At 36.6% G+C, this 22,653-nt stretch overlaps 1 protein-coding gene across 3 annotated transcripts in view; it reads left to right on the top strand.

Moving 5' to 3' along the window:
* Nucleotides 1-22,653, top strand: part of LOC127697757 (contactin-associated protein like 5-3) — an 826,357-nt gene that overhangs the window by 54,700 nt on the left and 749,004 nt on the right. The gene's annotated exons all lie outside the window — the stretch shown is intronic.

Here is a 22,653-nt window from a genome sequence, read left to right as displayed (position 1 = left end):
ATATGTATAAAAGGATGAAGACAACACTCACATTTATTTTTAAAGAAAACTTGTCTATGGCCCATGCCTTTCAATTGTACTAAAGAGCTTCGGAATCTAGATTCTATGTATACCTTTTACTTTTTAATATCGAAATTTAATAAATATATTCTCATTTGCTTTATATTTTTGAAGGTTTCTACAACTGTCTAGCATATAATTTTAAAAGGTATATAGAGAACACTCACATTGGTGAAGATAAGTAACAGTATCTTAGACATTACTGTTATTACCTTCTACCCTACTAGTTGTGAGGACATTACTATTAAAGCTCATAATATACTTGTATATTTGTTTTTCTGTAAAACTAACAATGCTCCATTTAGAAGTTTATAAATTACATTTTTGGAAATATGCAACTTTATATTTAAATTGGTTATGAATAAGAACAATAGAATGTTTATATCACACTTGATAATATAGCTTTTAAGTTTTTTCTTGATATATGCTTGTGTATCTTTCATATAAATATGCCATGGGCAAAAATATATTAATATAATAGTGTATGTGTTTTTATACATATTTATTTTATATCTGTAAATGTGCACAAATGCAACACAAGTAGATTCAGCACTCACATAAATCTGAATAAGGGTTTATGTGTTTATAATTATGTACATTGATGGTTTTTACCACAGCTAATACTGTAATATTTCATATGGTATTATTTACTCTTAAAATGTTTGCACAGCTGTTTTCAGAGGCAAGTGCTATCAACCAATTTGGCCACAAATATATGAGAATCACATGAACCCTGAAGTCTGAAACCATCCTGGGCCACATATTGAGGCTGTGTCTCAGGACAGCTTTACTGTTGCTTAAAGTAGTTTCAAATTTTTAAATTTATAATAAGAAAATCTTACTTCTTTGTTTGACCAACCCTGAGAGTGAAAATTATATGTCTGTAAGAGAGCTTGTTGTATCCTTTAGTCCTTTATTTCCTGGTATCTTTCTCCTTAACCATTTCCTGTTCACATTCCTGGTATGTAGCCAGAATTGCACATGCTACCCTGTGTTAGGCCAATTTGCTCAAAGCCCAGTAAATAGTAATCGAATGGGAACAGCACCCTTGATCCACATCTTGTTATTAGGAGACATGATTTAATTTGTGTAAGGACAGTAATTGTGCTGTAATCTCCATGGTGAAATGCCTCCTGGGGTAGGAGCTCAAAGGCAGAAGATAGAACATTCTGGGGTAGTTAACATTTTGGAAATTTCTGATTAAGATGGTGTTAGAGAAGGATGCACATCCAAATATATGAACAGTTATTGTCTTGTGCTAGACATTTTGCATGTGTCCCTGTGTGTGTGTGTATGTGTGTGTGTGTGTGTGTGTGTGTGTGTGTGCCTGTGTGTGTATTCATGTATGTGGATACAGGTGTAAACATAGACATATCACAGAACACATATAGAAGACAATTTCACTGTTATTAACTTCTCCTTTGTCTGAGACAGGATATCCTGTTCTCTAAACTGTACACCAGGCAAGCCTGCCCATGCATTTCTAGGCGTTTTTCTGTCTTCTCTTCCCATCTACCTCTAGAAGTCTTTGGATTACAGATATTCACTACCCTCTCTGCATTTTAGTGGATTCTAGAGATTTGAACTCAGATTCTCATGTGTATATTGCATATACTTTACTCAATGAGCCAGACCCAGCCAGAATAATAAATGCTTTTAATAAATGCTAATTCTGTGCCGGGTACAGATACCCATAGATTTTAACACCAGATACATGCCACATTACCACTCATCCACATTACCACTTATCTTCCTTTCCTCCCTTCCATTCTCACTCCCGTCCTCTGTGTCCAGAGAAATTCTCAGAAAATATAAGATTGAGATATGTTTGGCCATCATCTCTCCAAGCTCACAGTGTCCCTGCTTCCTCTGCTCCTTTTGTGTTTGTCCCTTGCTTTTGTTTTGCTCTGTTTGTTTTGCTGTGTTTATGTCTGAGTTTTTTTCTTCCTATGCTTCTTCTCCAGGATCTATTCCATTCATGACCTGTGTTGCTGAAGATTATAATCTTGTAACTAGCTTTCTTTTATTGTTGCTTCTAATTCCAGTATGTGTGTAACTTAAAACCACCTCCCAAGCCAGGTATCTGCTAGGTGCTTAAATCAATTTTTAGTATATTTTGCTGTCTAGGTTGTACATTTATTTATTTGCATGTTCCCTTGCTACGTGTGAAGTTGTACACATTCTAACACATATAAACAAAGGTCATTGAGCTTAATTCCCTTCTTCTGCCATATATTCTAGTGAGCAAATTTAGATCATCTGACTAAGCAGCAAGTATCCATACCTGTTGCGACAATTCAGGTGTCCCATCCCTTTTGTTGTTAATTTGAGTATTATGTTGCATTGGATCTTAAGCCATTCTTGATCCATATTTTGTTCTTCCTCCTTCTTCGTCATCATTTGATATGTGAATTGTGTCATGGGTATTCCAATCTTCTAGGCTAATATCCACTTACCAGTGAGTTTATACCATGAGCGTTCTTTTGTGATTGGCAAGGCATTGTTGTCACTCATACCATACTTGATCTATATCAGTCAGAGCTTCTCCAGAAAGTGTGCTGGAGTTAGAGCTAAGGAGGTGAATGTTGGGTTAAATACTAGCCTTTTTATGTCCCTCCCACAGATATCCAATGTTTTTCTTCCTTGCTTTCTTTTTTAAAGATCTACTTATTTATTTTATGTTTATGAATATGTTGTCTTCTTGCCCACCAGAGGACAGCACTGCATCCCATTACAGTTGGCTGTGAACCACATATGGTTCCCAGTTAATGAACTTAGAACTTCTGGAAGAGTATTTAGTGCTCTTAACCACTGAGCCACATCTCCACCCCTCCCTTCTTTTTCTAACCTGTGAAAGTCTGAGCACAATTTGGGAATGATTGGCAGTCCATACTAGCATAGGATGTCTGTCTACCAAAGCAATTTTAGTTACTATTTAACTTCACAGAGTGTAGTCAGTCATAATTTTCTTGTAATCCTCTAATATTATCATATTCTTTGTGGTCTCAGTGTTTCAAAGCCAGGACTCAGCCTCAAATTTGAGTGTAAAGTTTGTGCTACTATGATTGTTTTGTTGGTAAGCCAGAATTTGATATTTTTGTCTGTTTGTTTGGGTTATACACCTGGGTTTTTGTTATTGTACATGTTTGTTTCACTGAAATTTAGGAAAGCTTTAAAGATATTTAGACTTCTAGTTTTGGAATCTGGTCAGTTTGCTTATTATATTAAAAGACTGATATCACAAACAATAAATGCTTGCAACTTTCTTAGAAAAGAACAGACTCTTGTGAGTTCTGTATCTGTCTGGGTTTTTCCTGGAAAGTATGCTGCATTTAGGGCTCAGGAGGTGAATTTTGGGGTAAATACTAAACTTTTAAGCTCTCATAGTTATCCTTTAGCAACAGAACCCACATGAAAAAGTGAAGAATGCTCACACGCATGTTAAGCATAGTATTGTAAAGGCAGGGTCAGGATGAACCCATGGTCTTTCTAGTTAATAATACTCAGACTTTCTGGGTAGAATTGACTAAATTCTAACCTGGAGAGGCTTTCTATAAAAGTAAGCTGAGGGCTGAACAGGTGCTAACATTCATTGCCTGAGATTGGAAACCTGAGTTGACTACAATTAACCAACATGAAGATGGAAGGAAAAAAAAACAATTCTACAATTTTATCTTCATACCTTGACTGTCTCCACAGTACACCATATCACATAATCACATCTCACCGACTACACACACACACACACAGACACACACACACACACACACACACACACACACACGCACAATTTAGAGTCTGCCTCATACCCAACTCAATCACAAGTCCACATCTTGTGTTTTGAAGCACTTGAGCCCACATTCAGTTTCTTGCAACACATAAACTCAGACTATGAATGGAAGATGAATGCTACCTGTCAAAGAGATAGAGGTTCCTTTCTTTTTCTTTGTGTTGCACCCGCACACAAACAAACACTCAAACACACAGTGAGAGAAATAGAGAGAGAGGAGCAATGTGTGAAGTTAAAATCCCTTTTAGAGTCCACACATTATTGTTGAATTCTACAAGCCAAAAGCGTTCATCCTTGAAGTTGTTTCCTTTAATTACAAGAAATGCAGTTAAGAAAGCTAAGCAGATTAGAAGCAGGGATTCCACTTCAACCAAAGACAAATGCACTTACTATTTCCAACAATTAAAATCCAATTCCCATAGCTTTTCCAGCATTAATAGGAATTTGATGTATTCCTGAGAGGTTTGACTTTTAAATTCCTAAAGCTAGTACCATGTCTGTGCTAGCAACCATTCATTTGCTTATTTCTTCTCCCCAGTCACAAAGCTGTTTCAGAATATATATTCTCTATTTACAGAAAATGCTAGGGAGGGATAGTTTATAAAAAATAAACCTGTGAGAATTTTATTTTCTTTTCACCAGCATTACTTGGGTGGTTCTAATGGTTGTGAATCTGAAGGAATAGAGTATTTTATCTTTGTCTCTTCCCACGAGTAACTTTCTGAAAGAACGTTTTGGAAGCTAACAAACAATGCATAAAATATGTGATGGCTCTGTACAAGACTTCAAAGGACCTGCAGGCTAGTTTGATTCCCTGCACAGAAAATCAATTTCCTGTAAACAGTAAAGAGGCAAAAATTGGAGGCAAGCTTCAGATATAATTCTGGAGAATCAATTTTCTGCTTGTTTTCTAGCAGTATTGGGTAAAAATTTAAAGTAGATATTTTCATCCTAATTTACTTCATTTGCATTTTGCCAATTCCATTGGTGATATTAAAATTTACATTTTATGAATTGTTTTAGATCTACTTTTATTTCAAAATAAAAATAGAAGGAAATCAAAGAGTTTATTTACATAAGTTGGTTATTGTACCGGCTAGTTTTTTGTGTCAACTTGACACAGGCTGGAATTAACCCACAGCTTCAGTTGAGAAAATGCCTTTATGAGATCTAGCTGTGGGACATTTTCTCAATTAGTGATCGGGGGGTGGGGGGTGGGGGAGTGGGGGGGAGGGCCTTTTATTGGTGGTACCATCACTGGGCTGGCCATCTTGAGTTCTATAAGAAAACAAGCTGAGCAAGCCAGGGGGAACAAGCCAGTAAGAAACATCCCTTCATAGCCTTGCATCAGCTCCTGCTTCCTGACTTGCTTGAGTTCTCGTCCTGATTTCCTTTAGTTATGAACAGCAATGTGGAAAGGTAAACTGAATAAGATCTTTCCTCCCCAATTTTCTTCTTGGGAATGATGTTTGTATAGGAATAGAAACCCTGACTAAGACAGATATAAAATGAAAAATTTCTAAACATGTATATAAGGGTACTACTATGTATAAACTCAAAATTAATTTCATCATAAATCACTGTAACTAATTTCAAAAATTGACAGAAATCATTTGAAGATACTGGGTTGAGAAGATGGGGCAATTGTAAACTGCTTGCTGTGCAAGTATGAGGACTTTTGTTAGAACTGTAAGAACCACAAAAAGTGGACTACAGTGGACACTTGGCAATCTGTAACATCATCATTCCTCTGGTGAGATGGGAGGTAGAAAAATAAAAAAGGACAGCTAACTGGCATCTGTTGATGGATAACAACACAGTCTCAAAACATGATGAAAAATATGGCATGAATGAATTTCTCAATACTTAAGAATACTTGGTCCTCAATTCAATTCCTAGCATACACAAACTCTTTCACATTTCTAAACCCAATTCCAGAGGATCTGACTCTGTTCTCCTAAAGAACCAGACATGCATGTAGTTCATATGTAAACATGTACAAAAACACTCATACAAGTTACAATAAATGTAGCACAGTCAACCACATTTGAATACACACACACACATACACACACACACACACACACACACACTCACAAACACACACAACAACCTCACTGGCCACAAACACTACCTTTTAGTGAGAAAAATAGTCACTTGGAAATATCTAATCACTAATGTCAGGAGCCAAGCCTAGTGTGTGTGGGGGTGTTCTTTCTTGTTGGTTCTTGAGGCTGCTGAGGGGGAAGAGCATTGGCAGAGTTGAGACTTAGTACAAGAAGATAAGAATGGATCAATTTACATTCTTCTGCATGCTGACTTCCACTTGAACCAGCACCATTTGATGAAAATGCCATATTTTTCCCCCACTGGATGGCTTTAGCTCTTTTGTCAAAGATCAAGTGACCATAGGTGAGCAGGTTCATTTCTGGGTCTTCAGTTCTATTCCACTGATTTACCTGCCTCTCCCTGCACCAATACCATGCATTTTATAAGACTATTGCATTGTAGTACGGCTTGAGGTCTGGAATACTGATTTCCCCAGAAGTCCTATTACTGTTGAGAATAATTTTAGCTATCCTTGCTTTTGTTTTTGTTTTAATTCCAGATGAATTTGAAAATTGCTCTTTCTAACTCTATGAATAATTGATTTGCAATTTTGATGGGGATTACATTGAATCTGTAGATTGCTTTTGGCAAAATAGCCATTTTCAGTATATTAATCCTGCCAATCCATGAGCATGGGAGATCTTTCCATCTTCTTAGATCTTCTTTGATTGCTTTCTTCAGATACTTGAAGTTCAGAGAAAGCATATTAATAGCATGAATCTTTTCTAAAATATGTCCCTCACAGCCTTTCTTAATGCTCAGCTGTTGCTCACCTGTTGAACATTATGTAATAATCTGAAGCAGGCAATATCAGGTGATCACCTGCTAGTATATTAACTTGACCCATTATGGCTCCTGACAATTTAATATGAATCTTTGAGTTATAAAATGTTTATATTGTCTTAGTTCATGGACATAAAACACCATTCTTAATAAATTATTCATTCCCAAAATAATCTATGTTCTCCAATGTAAGCCAAAGAGGACACTGAACACCTTTTCTTTCTAGCTCATTTCTTTCTTGTTAATGTTTGTGGATCCCTCAGTCACAGTTCTCTGAGTCTTTCTTTCTATACATTGAGTAATTGTAAAAGCTGCTACAGGGGAGAAGTTCAGTCAGAGAAGCATGTGGATGCTATATGTTCTCATTCTATAAGATAACTGAAGATTACTGTGGTAGAAGCCAGAACTTCTTGCCTCATTTATGCAGAAAACAGACTGGCTTTTTCTCTAGTTTAAAGATAAGTAATAGTCCTTTCAAGTTGTACATTCCCATTTTACTTAACTTTATGTCTTCTCCATTACCCTTGGAATTCTTTAACGAATGTGCCCATTACTTTTTTCCCTACACTTAAAATGTATCTGACTAAAGATAGAAAAGAAGGTTGATTTTTGGCTCAGTTTGGTGGCATGCTCCATTATGGGAAAGAGAGAAGTGAAACAGGAGTGCAAGGCAGCTGATTACATCGTGTTCAAAGTCTGAAAATAGAAAGAGGTGGATGCTGGTTCTCAGGTTAGCTTCCATGTTTTATTCGGTCTGGGGCCCAGATCATGGATTGACATAGCCAACATTTAAGATGTGTTTTCCCCTTGAATTAGCTCAATGCAAAAACTCCCTTACAAACATTTCTAGATGAGTTTCTAGATCATCTTTAGTTAACAATATTAACCATAACAATTACCCATGGCAAATAATATGATAACTCATTTTGGGAACTCAATCAATAATGGAATAAAAGGAGGTAACATCTATGAAAATTTCCATGTTCTTGGGACTGTTATGATGATTGTGTGTCAAAATTTGATTATTTACAAATTCTTTCCTTGGATATAATCAAGCTGATATAGTACAAAATTTCTGCATTCTAGATATATATAGAATCTTGTTTTTCTTTTGTTTCAGTGTTTGTATTCCATCATTGTTTCTATCAATATATCTTCCGTGTTTTCATTCTGGGTCCCATGATGCTATGTGCTCTAATGAACATGTCAAACAGGAAAATTCTCCTGCCTCACTGACAAAGATTCTTCCAGCTGCACTCTGACCTTTTTCTTATGACTATAGCTGGACAAGTCACTTTCTTTTATGTCTGAAGTTCACCCTTGGTTAGTTAATAAACCAGTGCCTACCCTGGGTACACCATATACTTCTGAAACTATCCAAGCCAATTATTTAAGTGCATATGAAGCAAAACTGGCCTTATGTGTTTATGGCAGGATTGCTTATGCATTGGAAAAGAGTGAGGAGTGACATAGCAAATTGAGCAAAATTGCCACTTTCACACTTTGATCCTAATTTAACCAGTAGCCATTGGATTCAGAATATTTTGACTTACAAATTTGGCGGTATAGTAGAAGGTCATGTCATGATTCAAAAATGCATTAGGCAGAAAGTCATTCAAGCAGCTAAATACAGTTTGGACTTGAGTTTTATCAATTTAGTTATCAACACTAGAGAGGGAGGATGCTTAGCATTTCCTTGTGTGAATGTTTCTCAATATACTCAATGTATTGGACTTTGGGGCTTTCCATCCATAGATTAATCCTTCTCTTCCACTGAGACAAAAATAGGGGAGTGTGTTCCTTTCCTGATTTTCATAGAAGTTCTGTTTATCAAAATGAATATATCTTCATCACATTCTCCTCAAAATAACAAAGTGTGCTCTCTCTCTCTCTCTCTCTCTCTCTCTCTCTCTCTCTCTCTCTCTCTCTCTCTCTTTCTCTGTGTGTGTGTGTGTGTGTGTTTGTGTGTGTGTATGTCTGTGTGTGTGTGTGTGTGTGTGTGTGTGTGTGCAAGAGGCGCGTTGGACCATATGCCTCAGAAATCACCTGTTTTTTTATTAGTAAAATTTGCCATTTTTTGCTTTGAAATATACTCCATTTCCAAGAAATATAATTACAAAAAACTTTGAAATGCATACTCAGGTGTGATAATCTAGTGCTTGTGTTTGGCTCAATAGCTGTCTATCATAAACCACCATCAAAAATATTAATTAATTCAGAGTCTAGTGTACATGATTCTATGTCTTTTGAATACTAAAGTAAACCAAACACATTGTGTTTTCTTCTAATCAGCATTATCTGTTTATAATGTTTCTTTATAAATCACTACCATGAGGCTTAATGTTTGTACATACATCAAAAACCTGTTTGTTGATTTGTTTGTTTATTTTCCTCTAAATCCATTGTGAAAAGAAGCTGAAATTTTGGGAGTAGGGAGTGAACATTGACTTTCCCTATGCAAGGTTTTCAAGATCCAGGTGGGGATGCAAATTAGTGGGTTAAAATAGAAATGGTGTGATTAAGTCTCAGGCAGAGAAGTGTCCAGGGTTCATAATACATGGAAGAAAGGAAATTTATTCAAACTAGGACATGGGGAGAATTTCAGAGGATGTTCATACTGGATGAGACTATAACATGTTGGGAAGGTGATTAAAAAAAGATTTAATGAGCAGACAATAGTCTGGATCAAAACTTACAGGATGGAAAGACATATTCAGGGGCCTCTAAAACAGTGGAAAGATCCTACACACACTGAATTTTCAGAAATGTAAATCTGGGAACATAAGCAGGACCACTTCTCACAAAGAACTGTAAGTGTTCTTGCTAGGATTGAGAAGCATGGGACTTTTTAAAGAGCTGTGAGTGGGGCTGAAGAGTTATACCCTTTAGAAAGGATTTCTGGTGCTGGACAGATGGCTCAGGAGTTAAGAGCAATGACTGCTCTTCAGGAGGTCCCGAGTTTAATTCTCAGCAACCACATGGTGGCTAATAGCCATCCATAATGAGATCTGATGTCCTCTTCTGGTGTCTAAAGAAAGCAACAGTATACTCACATATATAAAAAATCTTTTAAAACCTATCTTTAAAAACGACAACAATAGAAGAAAGAGAACTTTAGACCGATTTCCCTTATGAACATTGATGCAAAAATACTCAATAAAATTCTTGCCAACTGAATCCAAGAACACATCATAACGATCATCCACCATGATCAAGTAGGCTTTATCCCAGGGATGCAGGGTTGGTTCAACATACAGAAATCCATCAATGCAATCCACTACATAAACAAACTCAAAGAAAAAAACCACATGGTCATTTCATTGGATGCTGAAAAAGCATTTGACAAAATTCAGCATCCTTTCATGCTTAAAGTCTTGGAAAGAACAGGAATTCAAGGCCCATACCTAAACATAGTAAAAGCAATACACAGCAAACCGGTAGCCAGCATCAAACTAAATGGAGAGAAATTTGAAGCAATCCCACTAAAATCAGGGACTAGACAGGGCTGCCCACTTTCTCCTTATTTTTTCAATATTGTACCTGAGGTACTAGCTCGGGCAATTAGACAACATAAGGAGGTCAAAGGGATGCAAATTGGAAAGGAAGAAGTCAAACTATCATTATTTGCAGATGATATGATAGTATACCTAAGTGACCCAAAAAACTCCACTAGAGAACTCCTACAGCTGATAAACAACTTCAGCAAAGTAGAAGGTTGTAAAATCAACTCAAACAAACCAGTAGCCTTCCTATACTCAAAGGATAAGCAGGCTAAGAAAGAAATTAGGGAAATGACCCCCTTCACAATAGCCACAAACAGTATAAAGTACCTTGGGGTGACTCTTAGCAAACATGTGGAAGATCTGTATGACAAGAACTTCAAGACTATGAAGAAGAAAATGGAAGAAGACCTCAAAAAATGGAAAAACCTCCCACGCTCTTGGATTGGCAGGATTAACATAGTTAAAATGGTCATTTTGCAAAAAGCAATATACAGATTCAATGCAATACCCATCAAAATCCCAACTCAATTCTTCACAGAGTTAGAAAGAGCAATCCTCAAATTCATCTGGAATAACAAAAACCCCAGGATAGCTAAACTATTCTCAACAATAAAAGAAATTCTGGGGGTATCAGTGTCCCTGACCTCAAGCAGTACTACAGTGTAATAGTGTTAAAAACTGCATGGTATTGGTACATTGACAGACAGGTGGATCAATGGAACAGGATTGAATATCCAGAAACGAACCCACACACCTATGGCCACTTGATCCTCGACAAAGGGACTGAAAACACCCAATGTAAAAAAGATAGCCTTTTCAACAAATGGTGCTGGTTCAACTGGAAGTCAGCATGCAGAAGAATGCGAATTGATGCATCCTTGTCTCCTTGTACTAAGCTCAACTCCAAATGGATCAAGGACCTCCACATAAAGCCAGACACTCTGAAGCTAATAGAAAAGAAACTGGGGCAGACCCTTGATGACATCGGTACAGGGGGAAAGTTTCTGAACAGATCACCAATAGCATATGCTCTAAGATCAAGAATTGACAAATAGGATCTCATAAAATTACAAAGTTTCTGTAAGGCAAAGGACACCATCAAAAGGACAAATCAGCAACCAACAAACTGGGAAAAGATCTTCACCAACCCTACATCAGATAGAGGGCTAATATCCAATATATATAAAGAACTCAAGAAATTAGACTCCAGAAATCCAAATAACCCTATTAAAAAATGGAGTACAGATTTAAACAAAGAATTTTCACCTGAAGAAATTCAGATGGCGGAGAAGCATCTTAAAAAATGCTCAACTTCATTAGTCATTAGGGAAATGCAAATCAAAACAACCCTGAGATTTCACCTTACACCAGTCAGAATGGCTAACATTAATAATTCAGGAGACAACAGATGTTGGAGAGGGTGTGGAGAAAGAGGAACACTCCTCCACTGCTGGTGGGGTTGCAAATTGGTACAACCACTCTGGAAATCAGTCTGGCGTTTCCTCCAAAAACTGGGCACCTCACTTCCAGAAGATCCTGCTCTACCACTCCTGGGCATATACCCAGAAGATTCCCCAGCATGTAATAAGGATACATGTTCCACTACGTTCATAGCAGCCCTATTTATAATTGCCAGAAGCTGGAAAGAACCTTTGTATCCCTCAACAGAAGAGTGGATGCAAAAAATGTGGTATATATACACAATGGAGTACTATTCAGCCATTAGAAACAATGAGTTCATGAAATTCTTAGGCAAATGAATGGAGCTGGAGAACATCATATTAAGTGAGGTAACCCATACTCAAAAGATGAATCATGGTATGCACTCACTAATAAGTGGATATTAACCTAGAAAACTGGAATACCCAAAACATAATCCACACATCAAATGAGGTACAAGAAGAATGGAGTTGTGGCCCCTTGTTCTGGAAAGACTCAGTGAAGCAGTATAGGGCAAAACCAGAACACGGAAGTGGAAAGGGTTAGATGGGAAAACAGGGGGAGGGAAGGGGGCTGATGGGACCTTGGGGAATGGGGGTCAAAAAGGGGAAATCATTTGAAATGTAAATAAAAATGTATTGAATAATAAAAAAATGACAACAACAACAAAAAAATCCTTGTGGCAAACAAAATGAAAACTTTAGTGAATCTTAGAATAAAATAAAAGGATAATAAATGATAACTGCATCCTAACCAAATAAATGATGGTCATATAAAATACTGTTAAATGTTCAAATAAATCGGTGATTCTAATTTTAAAAAGAATCCTTCTTTAAGTCTTGTCTGGGACATACACATATTAGAAAACAAAATACGTATTGCTATCCTGAAAGTCAAGATTCAGCTGGGTTCACACATTTTTATGTATTAAATATCACAGTTTCTTTCTAGTGTGGAGGATGAACTGGACTTGAAACACCAATTTGAGGGATGAGTTGTTAAAATCCAGGCTCACATATGCTGAGGTTGTTCAGGTTGTAGACACTTTTGTTGCCATGACTCAGAGAGTAAAACTTGCAGAGAAAGGCTATATTTTACTCTTATTTGAAGTTGCCAGATATTTTAGGATGAATAAATAGTGTTTGTGTTTCATTACTGCAACCCAGGTTATATAATGTATAGATCAGTTCCTCTGATAAGTACATTCACGTGTGCTTGTATGCTCCCAAGAATGTAGAGTAAATAGTGTTGTAAAATACCTAGGATACAAGGGCTCAGTTGTTTTCCTGGGTCTCTAGCCTAAGCTTTCAAACATGAACATATGTAGTACCTTTGTAAATACTTGAATATTTTATAGTCTTCACATAAATATTATTTCAAATGAATTAATCATCAAAGGACTTTAATGCTTATGTCAGAGTCAGAGAAGGAAATCAGTACACTGTAGTACTCTGATTTCTTTTTCCTGATAAGGTGTTCTTTGTGTTTCTTTAGTTCCTTTTAACTTCATTGTATCCTATGTCTCTAGGCTGTTCAATTTCTAATTTCTGACTCTCCAGTTAGTGTCAGGCATGTTCTTCTTCTAGTGGAAAGATCTTCAAAATAGACCAGTAATTGGTTTGCCATTCTGAAAGTCTATGTCCCAGCATATTTTGTAGTCAAGATATGTTGTAGTTCAAACATTTTATGGCTTGTTTGGTGTCAAGACATTATTTTTTAAATAAAATGAATACGAACATCTGCCTCCCATGTGGAAACACTAGGTATATAGGTTTATTCCTCTAAATAAAATGTGGATAAAGACTGTTTCCTATGTGTTGACTATAACATATTCATGGTGACGTGTAAATAAGAATCACCCACCAAGTTTTTTAATGCACTCCTTTTGGAATCTCCATGATTAAAATCATCAGTCCAAGTCTGGTGTCAGATCTGGCAGGTTTATCAAGTTCCCAAGTAAAAGTAACTGCACAGAAATAGAAAAAAAAAAAAAACTTTGAAACCTGTTGTTATGAGAAATACATTCTGATGCTTTCCTGAATGTGTGTTATGTTTACATGCAAATAGATATATGGTTCTGTGTTATGTTTAGAAACTGATGATTTATTATTTTATTTGCATTTCTATACTTACAAGTGTAAAATATAAACAAAATACCCATTCATATTTAAATATGTCAAAGTAACTCTTCATAAAGGTGATAAACACATATATATAATGTATATATAATATATATATTATATATGTAGATAATATATAATGTATATAATGTGTATATATATATATATATATATATATATATATATATACATCCATGCATATGTATACATATGTTTTGTATATTTGTCCACTTTTGTTGGTGTTTGTTTGTTTGTTTGCATGCACATGTGTGTACTCATAGAGTGAACAGCAGACCATTTTGAATGTTATTTCTCAGATTCTTTTAATCTTGATTTTCAAGATAGACTTTTTGATACTGGTCTCAAACTGGTAAACAAGTCTGGCTGGTTAGCACGTCCCAGGGAACTGCATAACCATGATTCCCCTGCACTTAGATTTCAAGTGTGTAATACTATGTCTAGCGATTCTTATGTAGTTTCTTAGGTCTTAATTCTGGTCCAGGAGCTTTCTTGTTAAGCCCTTTTACAATTTATTCATCTTCACAGCCTTGAGACACATTCCACCTGAAAATACAGAAGTACATTTCTTAGTTGCATTTAAGCTGGGCATATATCCATGCACATCATTAATCTTCTTCCATCTTCAGCAATGATTAAGTGCCTGATCCCATTCCCCATTTTATGGTAAATTCATTACCAAAAGTACTCCAAAAGATTTGTCTTCCCTACTAGCTATGTTAAACTTTATTAGGAAGATAATTATTTAACTTTTGTGAAGTAACTTCCAAATTGCCACATGTCACATATGAATTGGCCAAGTAGAATAAGGTTCAAAAACTTGTGAAACCACCAGGGTCCTCCTATTATGTCAAATTTCAAACACTCCCTTTTTTTTTCTTCCTCAATCAGCAGTACAGAAATTGTTCCAGCACTTAACTAGTAAGAACACAGCATACAGGCCTATCTCCTGCAATTCTGGGTCATTTCTCCGCTCTCTGCTGGAAGTGCCTATTCACTTCAAAGAGAATTGTTGTTTTTGGAAGAAAAGAAGAGCAAAATGTCAAAGAAAAGTTTAGGACCTTATCGATAGGCGGTAAAAGCTAGATGCAAAATAGTGAAAAAATAACATGAACTGTAGAAATGGCTCAGTGGGATGCCTTCTTACTGTATAAGCATGAAGACAATAACTTTTCAAATAAAGTGGAAGGTATGGCTTGACACTTGAGGCTAGCCTCTGACCTTTAGACACATCATGACATGTAAGTAGACACATTCTCACACACAAACATACAGAATTGCACATATGCATTATCGACAAATCATAGAGAAACAGTCTACCATGTCTAAAAGAAAGTGGCCAGTTGTCCATATCTCAGCAGGACACTTACTGTTCATTCACCTCTCCTTTCTCTTTCTCAGTTAATCAGGATCCATAAAAAAAGAGGCAGGCAGAGTCTAGACAAAAAGAGAGAACCAAGAAAAAAGTGGTCTCTATTTGTTGTTGGCTGCTGGCTTCAGAGTATACATTGTGTCTTCGTGCTGCTCTTTTTGGATCAATGTTATACTTAAAGTATACCCATAGTGAATGACAAGCAAAGTTTATTCCTAACATGCTTGGGAGTTCTTGTCTAAAAGTAGAGGTGCAAGTATTTCAGTGAGAATTATTTCTGATCTCAAAGTTTATATTGAGAACGTTAGGTCTACACTTCCTTATTAGGAAACAGAGGCTGGCAGAAAGGTAGTTATTTCAGAAGAAACTGGGAAGAAAGGCGACAATAATAAATCAAAATTCCTGAGAGTTCACTAGAACCCATGTGTCGCAATCACAGTGAAGTCAACATCTGGAAGCAGGTTGCTAAGCAGCAGTAAGATGAGCTTGGGATATGAGATATGGTACAGGTTTATTATAATATGCCATCTATATCAGTATATCTCAAATAAAGACAGATGCAAATCACTCAATAAATTCCAGTGATACCTGGGATTCTTACACATTTATTCATGCCCATATTTTTGTCAAGGTTCTTCCCTGCAGTAAGTTGACAGCTTTCGTTCTGAGAATTATTTATTCAGTTAGAATAGGTTTTGTGTGCTAGATAGTTTATATGAGCTTGACACAAGGAGAGAAGGGAACTCCAAGTGAGAAATTGCCTTCATAAGAGTGTATTGTAGACAAGCCTATAGGACATTTTTTAAATTAGTGATTTATAGGAGGAGGATCCATCCCATTTTAGGTGGCAACCAGCCTGAACCAGTCATTGAGTTCACCCCAAATCATTCTTTAAAATCAATCCATTTGCTATTTTTTTTTAAAGAATGATCAGGATTTCAGAAAAAGCATCTTATAGTCAGTATAAAATTGTTCATTTTCTTCAGTGAAATACATTAGAAAGGATAGCAATTTGATCGATGGTTTTGGTTTGTGTGCAAGGTGAAGACTATTCTTCTTGGGCTTCATACCACCATGCAATTCAGACATGTAATTGTTTCCTTAAATGTAGTACTAATAGTTTATTTTTGTTTTTCTTTCCTTTAAATGTAGAAAAATCCTTCAGAAGACAGTACCATGAACATACATCTGGATGTTGACTAAAGTAACTCTCTTGCTGTTAATTTTGCTCCTATGTACTTTACCTGGTAAAATAGGTTGCTTCCTTTGGTATCTTACATGTTGGTGGTATTAGGGACTAGGGTCACTCATTGGTGGGGAATCACATGATAGTATTATTATTTTATAATTTTCATATTATTATTGATGTCAGTGCATCCCACTACAGCATGTTGCAAGCATAAAGTCACTCTGGGATTGATTCTACCCTTGAAACTTTATGAAACTATACACACACTGAATATAATCCTGGGCATTGTATTCAAGTTTTTGGGTTCACATGTAATGCTGTTTTATCTGTCATCTCATCCACCAAAGACAGCATCCTTAGTATTAAACATGACTCTGAAAGGCAATAATTATACCTTACTATTATTTTCAAGTTATACATGAAAACAAAGATTCTCTTTTTATTCAAAGAGAAAAATAACAGCTCCATAAATGTAAAATAAGCTGATATTTTTCTTTGTTTTTTTATTTTTTTCCTGTTTTTTTTTCTCTTAATATTTTTCTTTTCTTTTCTTTTCTGGGAGGTCCCAGTTTCTTTTTTATTATTATTATTATTTAATATTTTTATTTTACATATTCTTTGTTTACATTCCAAATGATTTCCCCTTTCCCAGTTCCCCCCTCCCCATATGTCCCAAAAAACTTCTTCTCTCCACCCATTCTCCAATCACCTCTTTCCCTTTTCCCTGTCCTGATACTCCCCTCCAATGCTATATCAATCCTTTCCAGGATCAGGACCGTCTCCATACTTCTTCTTGGGAGTCATTTGTTATGCTATTTGTGCCTTGGGTATTCAGATCTTCTGGGCTAATTAATATCCACTTATCAGAGATTGCATTCCATGTGTATTCTTTTGTAATTGGGTTACCTCACTTAGGATGATATTTTCCAGATCAAACCAATGGCCTAAAGATTTTGTGAATTCATTGTTTCTAATTGCTGAGTAGTATTCTATTGTGTAAATATACCACATTTTCTGTATCCATTCCTCCTTTGAGGGACATCTGAGTTCATTCCAGCTTCTGGCTATTATAAATAAGGCTGCTATGAACATGATGGAGCTTGTGTCTTTATTGCATGCCGGGGAATCGTTTGGGTATATGCCCAGGAGAGGTATATATAGCAGGGTCCTCTGGAAGTGTCATGTCCAGTTTTCTGAGGAATGGCCAGACTGATTTCCAAAGTGGTTGTACCATCTTACAGCCCAACCAGCAGTGGAGGAGCATTTCTCTTTCTCCACATCCTTGCCAACACCTGCTGTCTCCTGAGTTTTTGACCTTAGCCATTCTGATTGGTGTAAGGGGATATCTCAGGGTTGCTTTGATTTGCATTTCCCTTATGACTAATGATGCTGAGCACTTCTTAAGTTGCCTCTCTGTCATCCAAACTTCTTCAGGTGAAATTTCTTTGTTTAGATTTGTACCCCATTTTTTAATAGGGTTATTTGTTTCTCTGGGGGATAACTACTTGAGTTCTTTGTATATATTGGATATTAACCCTCTATCAGATGTAGGGTTGGTGAATATCCTTTCCCAATTTGTTGGGTGCCATTTTGTCCTTTTAACAGTATCCTTTGCCTTACAAAAACATTTTAATTTTATGAGGTCCCATTTGTCAATTCTTTATCTTAGAGCATAAGCTATTGGTATTCTGTTCAGGAACTTTTCCCCTGTGCCCATGTCCTCAAGGGTTTTCCACAGTTTCTTTTCTATTAGTTTCAGTGTGTCTGGTTTTACATGGAGGTCCTTGATCCACTTGGAGTGGAGTTTAGTACGTAGAGATAAGAATGGATCAATTCACAATCTTCTGCATGCTGATCTCCAATTGATCCAGCACCATTTGCTGAAAAGGCGATCTTTTTGCCACTGGATATTTTCGACTCCTTTTTTGAAGATAAAGTGACCATAGGTGTGTGAATTCATTTCTGGGTCTTCAATTCTATTCCATTGGTCCTCTTGTCTGTCACTGTGCCAACACCATGCAGTTTTTAACACTATTGCTCCGTAGTATTACATGAAGTCAGGGATACTGATTCCCCCAGAATTTCTTTTATGGTTGAGTATAGTTTTAGCTATCCTGTGATTTTGTTATTCCAGATGAATTTGAGAAATGCTTTTTCTAACTCTGTGAACTGAGTTAGGATTTTGATGGGGATTGTGTTGAATCTGTAGAATGCTTTTGGCAAGATGGCCATTTTACCTATTTTAATCCTGCCGATCCACGAGCATGGCAGATTTTTTCCATTTTCTGAGGTCTTCTTCGATTTCCTTCTTGAGAGACCTGAAGTTCTTGTCATATAGATCTTTCACTTGTTTGGTTAGAGTCACACCAAGATACTTTATATTGTTTGGGGCTATTGTGAAAAGTGTCATTTTCCTAATTTCTTTGTCAGCCTGCTTATCCTTTGAGTATAGGAAGGCAACTGATTTGCTTGAGTTGATTTTATAACCAGCCACTTTGCTGAAGTTGTTTTTCAGCTGTAGGATTTCTCTGGTGGAGGTTTTCGGGTCACTTAAGTAGACTATCATGTCATCTGCAAATAGTGATAAATTGAATTCTTCCTTTCCAATTTGTATCCCATTAACCTCCTTATGTTGTCTAATTGCTCTAGCTAGAACTTCATGTACAATATTGAAAAGATATGGAGAGAGGGTACAGCCTTATCTAGTCCCTGATTTTAGTGGGATTGTTTCAAGTTTCTCTCCATTTAGTTTGACGTTGGCTACCGGTTTGCTGTATATTGCTTTCACTAAGCTTAGGTATGGACCTTGCATTCCTGTTCTTTCCAAGTCTTTAAGCATGAAAGGATGCTGAATTTTGTCAAATGCTTTTTCTGCTTCTAATGAGACGATCATATGGTTTTTTTCTTTGAGTTTGTTTATGTAGTGGATTGCATTGATGGATTTCCATATATTGAACCATCGCTGTATCACTGGGATGAAGCCTACTTGATCATGGTGGATGATCATTTTGATTTGTTCTTGGGATTTGGTTGGCAAAAATTTTATTAAGTATTTTTGCATCAATATTCATAAAGGACATTGGCCAGAAATTCTCTTTCTTTGTTGGATCTTTGTGTGGTTTTGTTATCAGGGTAATTATGGGTTAATAGAATGAGTTGGGTAGAGTTCCTTCCGTTTCTATTTTGTGGAATAGTTTGAAGAGTATTGGTGTTAGGTCTTCTATGAAGGTCTGATAGAATTCTGCACTGAAGCCATCTGGTCCCGTGCTTTTTTTTGGTTGGGAGACTTTCTATGACCCTTTTTATTTCATCAGGTGTTATGGAACTGTTTAGATGATCTATCTGATCCTGATTAAGTTTTGGTGTCTGATATCTGTATAGGAAACTGTCCATTTCTTTCAGATTATTCAGTTGTGTTGAGTATAGGCTTTTGCAGTAGGATAGGATGATTTTTTGAATTTCCTCAGTCTGTTGTCATATCTCCCTTTTCATTTCTAAGTTTGTTAATCTGTGTACTGTCTCTGTGCCCTTTGTTTAGTCTGGCTAAGGATTTATCTATCTTGTTGATTTTCTGAAAGTACCAGCTCCTGGTTTTGTTGATTCTTTGTATAGTTCTCTTTGTTTCTACTTGATTGATTCCGGCCCTGACTTTGATGATTTCCTGCCTTCTACTCCTCCTTGGTGAAATAGATTCTTTTTGTTCCAGGACTTTCAGGTGTGTTGTTAAACTGTTAGTGTATGCTCTCTCCATTTTCTTTTTCAAGGCACTCAGGGCTATGAGTTTTCCTCTTAGCACTGCTTTCATTGTGTCCAAAGATGTGGGTATGTTGTGTCTTGCTTTTCATTAAATTCTAGAAAGTATTTAATTTCTTTCTTTATTTCTTCCTTGACCAAGGTATCATTGAGTAGAATATTGTTCAGTTTTCATGTCTAAATGGGCTTTCTGTTGTTTTTGTTGCTATTGAAGACCACTTTTTCTCCATAGTGATCTAAAAGGGGGCATGGGATTATTTCGATCTTTTTATATTTGTTGAGTTCTGTCTTGTGAAAAATTTTATGATCGATTTTGGAAAAGGTACCATGAGGTGCTGATAAAAAGATATATATATATATATATATATATATATATATATATATATTGCTTTAGAATAAAATGTTCTATATATATGTATCTGTTAAGTTTAATTGGTCCAAAGCTTCAATTAGTTTCACTGTGTCGCTGTTCAGTTTCTGTTTTCCTGATCTGTCTATTGAGGAAAGAGCAGTGTTGAAGTCACCCACAATTATTGTGTTAGGTGCAATGTGTGCTTTGAGCTTTAGTAAAGTTTCTTTCATGAATGAGGGTGCCCTTGCATTTGGAGTATAGATGTTCAGGATTGAGAGTTCTTCTTGTTGTATTTTTCCTTTGACCAACAAGAAGTATCCCTCAGAGTCTCTTTTGTTGACTTTGGGTTGAAAGTTAATTTTATCTGATATTAGAATGGCTACTCCAGCTTGTTTCCTGAGACCATTTGCTTGTAAAATTGTCTTCCAGCCTTTTACTCTAAGGTGTTGTTTGTCTTTGACACTGAGATGGGTCTCCAGTATGCAGCAAAATGCAGGGTCCTGTTTACATATCCAGTTGGTTAGTCTATGTCTTTTTATTGGGGTATTGAGCCGATTGATGTTAAGAGATATTAAGAAATAGTGATTAATACTTCCTGTCATTTTTGTTGTTATTTTTAAAATTTGATTGGTTATCTTCTTTTGGGTTTGATGAAAGACAGTTACTATCTTGCTTTTTCCAGGGTGAAGTTTCCCTCCTTGTATTGTAATCCCTCCTATTACCTTTTGTAGGGCTGGGTTTGTGGAAAGATATTGGGTAAAGTTGGTTTTATCATGGAATATCTTTGTTTTTCCATCTATGGTGATTGAAAGTTTTGCTGGGTATAGTAGTTTTGGCTGGCATTTGTGTTATCTTACAGTCTGCATGAGATCTGCCCAGGATCTTCTAGCTTTCATAGTCTCAGGTGAGAAGTCTGGTGTGATTCGGATAGGTCTTCCTTTATATGTTACTTGGCCTTTCTCTCTTACTGCCTTTAATATTCTTTCTTTGTTTAGTACATTTGCAGTTTTGATTATTATGTGATGGGAGGTATTTCTATTCTGGTCCAGTCTGTTTGGAGTTCTGTAGGCTTCTATATTCATGGGCCTCTCTCTCTTTAGGTTAGGGAAGTTTTCTTCCATAATTTTATTGAAGATATTTGCTGGCCCTTTATGTTGTAAATCTTCACTCTCATCTATGCATATAATCCTTAGGTTTTGTCTCCTCATTGTGTCCTGGACTTCCTGGAAGTTTTGGGTTACAAGTTTTTGATTTTTGCATTTTCTTTAACTGTTGAGTCCATGGTTTCTATGGTATCTTCAGCATTTGAGATTATTTCGTCTATCTCTTTTATTCTGTTGTTGATATTTGCATCTATGTCTCCTGATTTCTTCCCAAGGTTTTCTATCTCCAAAATTGTCTCCCTTTGAGTTTTCTTAGTTATTTCTTCTTCTGATTTTACATTCTGGATGGTTTTGCTTAGCTCCTTTACTTGCTTGTTTGTGTTTTCCTGTAATTCTTTAAGAGATTTTTGTGTTTCTTCTTTCACGATCTCAGTCTGTTGACCAAAGTTCTCCTGTATTTCTTTAAGTGATTTTTGTGTTTTCTCCATATTGGCTTTTGTATTCTCCTGAATTTCTTTCAATGGTTTTTGTTTCCCTTGTAAGGGCTTCTAACTTTTGATCCATTTTCTCCTGAATTTCTTTAAGTATGTCCTTCATGTGTTCTTGTACCAGCATCATGACCAGTGATTTTAAATCGAAATCTTGTTTTTCTGGTGTGATGGGGTATCCAGGACATGCTGTTAATGGAGAATTGGGTTCAGATGCTGCCACATTACCTTGATTTCTGTTAGTGATGTTCCTGTGGTTGCCTTTTGCCATCTAGTTCTCACTGGTGCTAGTTGGTCTTGTTGTCAATGCTGGACTCACCAGTGCAAGGTGCCTCTTCTCAGCTGGCCTATGGTGCACAGCTGACCTCCTGCACTGCCTGGAGACAGGGTGCTGTGGCCCAGGCTGTTCCAGAACCAGAGGCAGAGACCTGAAGGCCCCTGCCAGAGGCCTCAGGGCAAGATCCTTTGCTCTGCAGGGCCAGACTCACTAGAGCACACTGACTCTTTCCAGCATGCCTCCTGGGTGCCTCTCTGGCCTCTTGTAGCCCAGGCTGTTCAGGATCCTGAAGCAGA

Source organism: Apodemus sylvaticus, chromosome 12 (genome assembly GCF_947179515.1).
Source record: "Apodemus sylvaticus chromosome 12, mApoSyl1.1, whole genome shotgun sequence".
NCBI lineage: Eukaryota > Metazoa > Chordata > Mammalia > Rodentia > Muridae > Apodemus > Apodemus sylvaticus.
This window is presented reverse-complemented; position numbering and strand designations above follow the sequence as displayed.